This window comes from Bombina bombina, chromosome 1, assembly GCF_027579735.1.
Source record: "Bombina bombina isolate aBomBom1 chromosome 1, aBomBom1.pri, whole genome shotgun sequence".
In the NCBI taxonomy this organism is placed as follows: domain Eukaryota; kingdom Metazoa; phylum Chordata; class Amphibia; order Anura; family Bombinatoridae; genus Bombina; species Bombina bombina.
This window is the reverse complement of record NC_069499.1, coordinates 1,358,148,912-1,358,158,971: the sequence shown is the minus strand read 5'-3', so window position 1 is coordinate 1,358,158,971 and position 10,060 is coordinate 1,358,148,912.

Sequence of the window (10,060 nt, the reverse complement as noted above, 5' to 3'; positions counted from 1 at the left end):
AATCACAGTCTAGAACTTGGGTTTAAAATGGATGGGCTGAGACCCCATATGGAGTGTTATATGTGTTAAACAGGTTTACGACCAATGAAGGTGTGCAATCATAGACAATTTAGTACAAACAGTTAATGGAGTGCTATAAACACAAAATCCAGTGCATAAAGTAAATATGATAAAGATATGAAACTGTGATATGTGTTACTATAAAGCATAAACCATAAAAATAAGTAAAGTGTACAATCATAAACAATTTAGTACAAACAATTAATGGGGTGCTATAAACACAAAAATCCAGTGCTTAAACACAGAAAAATGTTACAAATATGATAAAGATTGTGAAAAATAATAAAGAGGTTACCACAAAAAGCAATATAAACATATGAATAATATGTTACTATAAAGCAGAAACCTTGATAATAAAAGGGAAAAGGAAGTAGCTACAAAATCAATAGAGAGTGCCGGCACATCTTAAAATGAAACAGATTAAAAGTCTTGTTGCAATGACCAAAAAACATCCATGGGCCAACAATATAGCCCAATAACAAATGAAAATAGAAGAATCCCAATTTGAAACAGAGTCCCAATGATTAAAACAAAGTTGAAGAAAATCCTGTTCCAAGATTGTCCTATGTAGAAAGTTATCCTTAATGAAGTGATCACCCAAAATAAACAAAAAGAAATAACCTATACAAAATGTATCTACGAGTGGGCTCTCAAAGTATTTAACTCACCCAATAACAGACGATCCTGGATGGATATATAGCCTCACAAATCCCTTATGGAGTAACGTCTACGCGTTTCAGCCCTTTACAAGGGCCTTTCTCAAGACATAATGAGGCTCAGACAATATTATCAATATAAAGGTAAGAGGTCCAATCAAAACATATTTTTTTGGTGCAAAAAGTGTGTGAAAACGACTGTGCACGCGACGGCATTAACGTCACTTCCGGTACGTCATTGATGACGTCATTTCCGGTACTACCGTCACTTCTGATCAGAACATACGATAGTCAACAGTTGCCATTTTAGAAGAGGGCATATGCGATACCAACCTGGTATATAAACATAAGGGAGATATGCATGTACTAATTTGCATGTACTAATTTGGTGACAATCAGTATCACCAAATTAGTACATGCATATCTCCCTTAAGTTTATATACCAGGTTGATATCGCATATACCCTCTTCTAAAATGGCTACTGTTGACTATGGCATGTTCCGATCAGAAGTGACGGTAGTACCGGAAATGACGTCATCAATGATGTACCGGGAGTGACGTTAATGCCGTCGCGTGCACGGCCATTTTCACACACTTTTTGCGCCAAAAACTATGTTTTGATTGGACCTCTTACCTTTATATTGATAATATTGTCTGAGCCTCATTATGTCTTGAGAAAGGCCCTTGTAAAGGGCTGAAACGCATAGATGTTACTCCATAAGGGATTTGTGTGGCTATATATCCATCCAGGATCGTCTGTTATTGGGTGAGTTAAATACCTAGAGAAGCCACTCGCAGACACATTATGTATAGGTTCTTTCTTTTTGTTTATATTTTCATTAAAGGGACATTAAACCCAAATTTTTTCTTTCATGAGTCAGACAGAGAATACAATTTTAAACAACATCCCAATTTACTTCTATTATCTAATTTGCTTCATTCTTTAGATATCATTTGTTAAAGAAATAGCAATGCACATTGGTGAGCCAATCACATGAGGCAATAAAGGGCAGCCACCAATCAGAAGCTACTGAGCATATCTAGATATGCTTTTCAGGAAAGAATATCAAGAGAATGAAGCAAATTAGATTATATAAGTAAATTAGAAAGTTGTTTAAAATGTCTATCTGAATCATGAAAGAAAAAAATTGGGTTTAATGTCCCTTTAAGGATAACTTTCTACATAGGGCAATCTTGGAACAGGATCTTCTTCATCTTCGTTTAAATCATTGGGACTCAATTTCAAATTGGGATTCTTCTAGTTTCACTTGTTATAGGGCTATATTGTTGACCTATGGATGTTTTTTGGTGATTGCAAAGAGACTTTTAATCTGTTTAATTTTAAGATGTGCCGGCACTCTCTATTGATTTTGTAGCTATTTCCTTTTCCCTTTTATTATCAACGTTTATGCTTTATAGTAACATATTATTCATATATTTATATTGCTTTTTGTGGTAACCTCTTTATTATTTTTCACAATCTTTATCATATTTGTAACATTTTTCTGTGTTTAAGCACTGGATTTTTGTGTTTATAGCACCCCATTAATTGTTTGTACTAAATTGTTTATGATTGTACACTTTACTTATTTTTATGGTTTATGCTTTATAGTAGCACATATCACAGTTTCATATCTTTATCATATTTACTTTAAGCACTGGATTTTGTGTTTATAGCATTCCATTAACTGTTTGTACTAAATTGTCTATGATTGCACACCTCTACTGGTCGTAAACCTGTTTAAAACTTATAACACTCCATATGGGGTCTCAGCCCATCCATTTTAAACCCAAGTTCTAGATTGTGATTGGAGCTAGTCATACTCTAAGAATTAGATTTATTTTCCATTAATCAGTTTCATATACACCTCCTCATAATTGATTTAGAGTACATAATTTTTAATTTTTATTTATTATTTATGGTATTGATTTTAACTTAATCATTGGTCTTAAAATATTCTCATAATTGTATTTTTATTAAATTCCCACTTTTTATATGTATTTGATTCACTGATCAAATTTATTCCTTCTACTGGTTGATTGACTAATTGATTGACACATATATTAATTGCCATTCAGTTCTTGTGTCCGTATCTGGCATTACTCCTGATTTTACCTGTGCAATACTTCAGCCTTTGGCGCTCCTATACATCACTACTATCATTTACTTAGAATCTGTTAGGGACTCTTTATAGTGAGCTTGTATTTTATCTAGGCGCTAGTTACTATATCTCTTTAAGTGTTTTATCCTAATGTTATGTCCCTAAGGAGTATCGTGGAGCGTTGTTCGCCCATTGTGAGTGTAAACCCTGGTAGTCAAGGGGATATATGTGCCCGCCCCCTATATATATGAGTCAGATTCTGATAGGTAAGCCCAGGCAAGCCCCTATAGTGGTCTGTCCAGCGAAATAACTTTGGCATGTCCAACGGCTAAACTATGTGTAATGGCATCAAACCCCCGTATGTGACAAATGAGGGTCAATATGAACCGGATCAGTAGAAAATGTATACAAACTGAGCAAAATAAAGCTGACCATAACACAGCTGGGTACAGCACTCCAGGATACAAATCAACTAAAACTCAAATAAATATAAAACGCTCAATGTTCTTGGTAGTGTGATATGGACATGGATGAAGTGGCATACTCAGCATACGATAATAAGTTGTACTAACGTGAACGTAAGCAGATAGGACGCCAAATCTAAATGTACTCATATTATAAGGCACCTAGTGACCCGTGTCAGCCCTTTAAATAACTATAAGTTACATGACTAATTCATGACCCGAAATCACCAAAGCTAATTAGCTAGAAGTGGCCGGCTCAACCAAATATAGGAAATAACACATGAGCTGTCAGGAAAAATGTACAATGCGTGGGAGGAATATATCACTAGTGTTGTCAGGGAGAATATACAAAAGGAGTATCACAAAAAAGGTGTATCTGATAAGAAACAACAGACAAGCCTCTACGAGGGCAGGTATCTGTATCTGTTAGTAAGAAAAAGTGGGGTCTGATACTGGCATATAAGTCAGGTATCCTCTAGATCTGGGGCGCATAGTAATGTGTGTAGAGACTTACATACAGAATATATATCTTATCTAATAGTGAAAAACCTGCTAATTAGTCTGCAATTAAGCTATACCATCATGTAGACCAGGGTCATTTTGTATACAGTTTCTACTGATCCGGTTCATATTGACCCTCATTTGTCACATACGGGGGTTTGATGCCATTACACATAGTTTAGCCGTAGGACATGCCAAAGTTATTTCGCTAGACAGACCACTATAGGGCCTTGCCTGGGCTCACCTATCAGAATCTGACTCATATATCTAGGGGGCTGGCACATATATCCCCTTGACTACCAGGGTTTACACTCACAATGGCCGAACAACGCTCCATGATACTCCTTGGGGACATAACATTAGGAGTCCCATCTGTGTGTTCCCCCGGTCTTGACTGGCACTATTATGGTATGTATCCGTGCTTCAGTGTAACACATCTGTCTATGCCGCTGTGCACCCACACATTAGATCAGTATAAGCGGGACAATTTCTGACTTGATAATATGATATTTAGGTGAGAGCACAGTACATGTATTTTTATCACCATCGTTGATAATACTTATTGGATCTGTCCCATTAGGTATGTTGCAGGCTGATATTAGTGGGGATTATTAAACTGGAGTACCATCTATTATACATGTCGGATTTTTCCGCGGTTACCACAGTGGCCACCATTGAGAAAATTTGGGCCTGTTTCCCAGATCATAGCATAGACATAGATACTCAGTTTGATATATCTCATTTAGACTTTCTATAGGCATAAGCACATAAGATTACAGTGCACACGATGAGGACTGGACATGACTGCTACGATTCACATTCGTTCTTTCTGTCTGTATATGCTGACCAACACTGGAGGCAAATGGTTGCTACGATATATTAGGCCTGTTTAGTTACTTTTTAAACAATATTACATTTGTCATACTTATATGTATACATTTTGGTTTTGCTCACATTAGCATATACTATCTGTTTATTTACTGTTAAAGACACACTATGCATGTAGTACTGCAATTATGTGGCTGGTTATTGTCATTTTTTATTCTTACGTTTTACTTTATGTTCACTTTATTTTTATTTTTTTTGTTTACTTGCCTAATATGGGTTGCCTAGCAACCACTCAGTGGTTTTTCCACAGGGAGATGGGTTTATGGGTGTGTATAAATGTTTGGCTCACTGCATAGGTCTGAGGAAGGGGAGTATTCCCCGAAACGTCACCGCAAAAAATCTTTATTAACTTTTAAGTCCAGAGAGTGCTGTCTTGTATATATATTCACACACAAACACACACACATATATATATATTTATATATAATGTGTGTGTGTGTGTGTTTGTGTGGGAATATATATACAGTATATATATATATACTACTACTGTAGATCATTTTCCCGCTACAAAAAGTGTGAAAAAAATTTAATATGTAATTAACAAGTTTTTTCCCTCCTAAACTTTATAGTAAAAAGAAGGGGTTATCCTCCTATAAATCAGAGTTATTTAACTGATCTGCACATATGGGCACCCATGAGCGTCTATGCAAATTAATTCACATTTGTTAATGCCAGGTGATCACTATTACCCCAGTTATCACCTGGCTATTAAAACTTATATTGGGGCTTTATTTATAAGAGGGTCTTAGTGGCTTTAAAACAAGGGGGGGGGGTCTCTAGGCCTTATTAAAGGCCTGTTAGAGGGGTATTTATATGTTTTGCATTAAAACAACAACTTTCTATTTATTTATTTTCAAAGTGCTTAAAGGGACAGTCTAGGCCAAAAAAACTTTCATGATTCAGATAGAGCATGTAATTTTAAACAATTTTCCATTTTACTTTTATCACCAATTTTGCTTTGTCTCTTGGTATTCTTAGTTGAAAGCTTAACCTAGGAGGTTCATATGCTAATTTCTTAGACCTTGAAGGCCACCTCTTTTCAGAATGCATTTTAACAGTTTTTCACCACTAGAGGGTGTTAGGTCATGTGTTTCATATAGATAACACTGTGCTCATGCACGTGAAGTTATCTGGGAACAGGCACTGATAGGCTAAACTGCAAGTCTGTCAAAAGAACTGAAATAAAGGGGCAGTTTGCAGAGGCTTAGATACAAGATAATCACAGAGGTTAAAAGTATATTAATATAACTGTGTTGGTTATGCAAAACTGGGGAATGGGTAATAAAGGGATTATCTATCTTTTAAAACAATAAAAATTCTGGTGTAGACTGTCCCTTTAAGTGTAAATCCCCAAGACATACACCTTTTGAAAGAGCATGAGATTTATTGGAGGTTTCTAGGGAATAATGAAGCAGAAATTGAGGGATTTGAACACCAGCCCCTTTTCCTTCCCAACACTTCCAGATTTCTGGGGCTTGCCAACGTCAGTCATTTCAGAGCCCTAGACCACCAGGGTGGAAGTGCAGGGGTCTGCAATGAGCTTCTAAAGTGCCCCACCTCAGATGACGACACTTGGTGATCATCTGTGGTAAATACATTAAACAGATGATGTCATGCACATTTAAAGGGTTACACCCTCTGTGGGGGCTTTATCAGGGGTATATATGCATTATATTATATGAAAATTATTTGACATGTATACATATGCATTCACTGTAAATTACTTAATGCCTAACTAATTACCAGACCATACTCATAGCATGGCAGATGAATGGTGTCTTTATCAGAGGACAACTTCATGACACCTGGTCCTCTTTTTTTACTAACTATATACACACACATCAGACCACAGACTAGATGCGTTCCCTTGCAAACTCTTTATGCCAAGCCTTATGCCCACATCAGAATGCAGAACATACACGATCCCACCTACCCTTTGTCACACACCAGTGGAGGCTCCTCCATTTGAGCACAATCGCACGTGCCCCCCTTTCGGACCACAGGAAGAAGAAAAAAAATCTGAATAAAATATAATTTTTCCAATAGCCCACCTATTGGAAAAATTATATTTAATTTGTAGCCCCAAAAAAATAAAAGCCAAATTGTTTTTTATTTTTAAATGTAAAAAAAAAAAAATTAAGTTTTTTTTATATGTTCTAACCCCTAACCGCACGTGCGGTAGCTAACATATGGCAGTGTCTATGCATAAATTAAATTTTCCTGCAGTCACCGCTCTAAGCCTCCACCCATCCCCATACTCTCTTGTTCGCACACTTCAGACTGTGCGAGGGGGGGAGGTGTTTAATGATCAGACAGGCAGTGATACAGGATACGTCATCTCTCACAGTCATGTGATGACGTTTGGCATGCTCCTCCCAGCTCAACGGCGCGAAATCTCATTGTGGAGATAGCCGTTGAGCAGAGAGGAGCGAGCCTGAGACTGAGAGGGAGCAGAGTTGAGAGAAGGAGCAGAGTTGACAGAAAACTGAGAATAGGTAGATCCGTTATGTTTTGCTATTAGCAGAAAAGAACTGAAATAAAGGGGCAGTTTGCAGAGGCTTAGATACAAGATAATCACAGAGGTTAAAAGTATATTAATATAATTGTGTTGGTTATGCAAAACTGGGGAATGGGTAATAAAGGGATTATCTATCTTTTAAAACAATAAAAATTCTGGTGTAGACTGTCCCTTTAAGTGTAAATCCCCAAGACATACACCCAGGGCCGCCACTAGAAATTTTGGGGCCCCTGACTCAACCATTGATCAGGGCCCCCCCCCCTCCTTTGACATATGCAATTTTTGACCAGGTGACTAAAACGTATATGCACTTTATTCTTAAGTGTCTATTTAAACTTGGAAATGTTGCAAAGGTAGTAACATACAAACACACAGACTCACTCATACACTGAAACACACACACACACACATAAGGATTCACATATAGACACTCTAGCAGACACACAAAGAAACACACTCAGACACAGACACCCAAACAGACACTTAGCACTTGTTTACATTGACCTGACAAGTAATGAGGTAAACTACAGTTTTGTAAAAAAAAAAGGAGAATTAGAAAACAAAATATGGAGTTCTGATTAACTTTTTGTAAAAGAAGATGACAACTAAATGATGACAACAGCATGCAGTGGCTGAAAGGAAGGGCCCCTAACTGCCTAAACAATAATTTAAAGGTTAAATGGTGGATTGGTTACTTCCGGAAAGGTCTTGTTAGTCTCAAAGTCTGTAGAAAGATGTGAATAATTAGTAGTAATAGTAAGGTCAAAATGTCCTAAAAAGGAACAGACAATGGACACAAACACACAAACTCAAACTTGCACACACACAGAGACACCCACAGAAAACACACGAGACAACCACATAAAAAACACAGAAAGACATACATACACACACTCTCACTGAGACATCCACAGAAAACACACAAAGACATACACACACCCTCACAGAGACGCCCACATAAACTACACACCCAAACAGAGACATCCACAGAACACAGAGAGACAACCACATAAAAAACACAGACATACATACATATACACACACACCCTCACAGAGACATCCACAGAAAACACAGACATACACACCCACCCTCACAGAGGCATCCAAATAAAATACACAAAGACAAACATACACACACTTTCACAGAGAAACCCACAGAAAAAGCTCAACGACGTATGCACACACCCTCACAGACATCCACAGAAAATGCACAAAGACAAACACACCCACCCTCACAGAGAGACGCACAGATAAAAAATACATACGCACTCAGAGACACAAACCAAAGCACAAAGACAAACACAGACACCCACAGAAACACTTACAGGAGGAAACATTTATGCACCTTGAATCCCCTAAATCAACAATGTGTGACATGCATGATAAAAAATTGCAGAAATTAAGAGATCACTTTTTAAAGAATCATATTTGTAAATGTGCAAACAAAAATAATTCTGTGAATTCAAAATTGTACATTAATGAGCTGGGTAGGTGGCTAGATGAAGAAAAGTACCTTTAAAAGGTTGACATGATGTTTGTTTTTTCCCCATTTTCCCCAACCAAGAGCCCCACTACAAATATAGAGTACACATTTTCCCAGCTGTCAGCTGTACTTATGGATTTTGAAAATGCTGTACTCTATATGGTCTTGGTGGGACCATAAGCTGTGGTACTCATACTATTAGATCTGGATAAATCCAGGATTTAGGCTTGTTGGTATGTATTTCAAAATTAAGCCAGCTGTAGTGTAAACTAAACAGTTTTAAGTTAACCTGTCTCATTTCAAACACTGAGCAATCTTAGTCTGAGAGTATAAAATTTTATGCAGATGTAAAAATCTTAGATAAAATGCCTCCTTGCATCTGGAAAGTCCTTGCATGAAGGGGCAGTAAACTGGAATGTAATATATATATATATATATATATATATATATATATATAATATAAAAAAAAGCATATCTGCCAAAAGGGCATCTACCATTTGTGTATTGAGGAGGAAACATTTCTGCATGGTTTTAAATGTAGAATTTCTACAGCATTGTCAAATAATCATAAATACACTGCTGCTAAAAAAAAATTGTTTTTATGGACCCCTAGCCCCAAAAAACTACTACCACTGACACACACTGTACAAAGTGCCAAGTCTGTCTCACACTGCGCATAGGGGTTTAGTGCACACTAAGGCCTAGATTTGGAGTTCGGCGGTAAAAGGTCTGTTAACGCTCCGCTGGCTTTTTTCTGGCCGCACCATAAAATTAACTCTGGTATCGAGAGTTCAAACAAATGCTGCGTTAGGCTCCAAAAAAGGAGCGTAGAGCATTTTTACCGCAAATGCAACTCTCGATACCAGAGTTGCTTACGGACGCGGCCGGCCTCAAAAACGTGCTCGTGCACGATTCTCCCATAGGAAACAATGGGGCTGTTTGAGCTGTAAAAAAACCTAACACCTGCAAAAAAGCAGCGTTCAGCTCCTAACGCAGCCCCATTGTTTCCTATGGGGAAACACTTCCTACGTCTGCACCTAACACTCTAACATGTACCCCGAGTCTAAACATCCCTAACCTTACACTTATTAACCCCTAATCTGCCGCCCCCGCTATCGCTGACACCTGCATATTTTTTTTAACCCCTAATCTGCCGCTCCGTAAACCGCTGCAACCTACGTTATCCCTATGTACCCCTAATCTGCTACCCCTAACACCGCCGACCCCTATATTATATTTATTAACCCCTAACCTGCCCCCCACAACGTCGCCGACACCTGCCTACACTTATTAACCCCTAATCTGCCGAGCGGACCTGAGCGCTACTATAATAAAGTTATTAACCCCTAATCCGCCTCACTAACCCTATCATAAATAGTATTAACCCC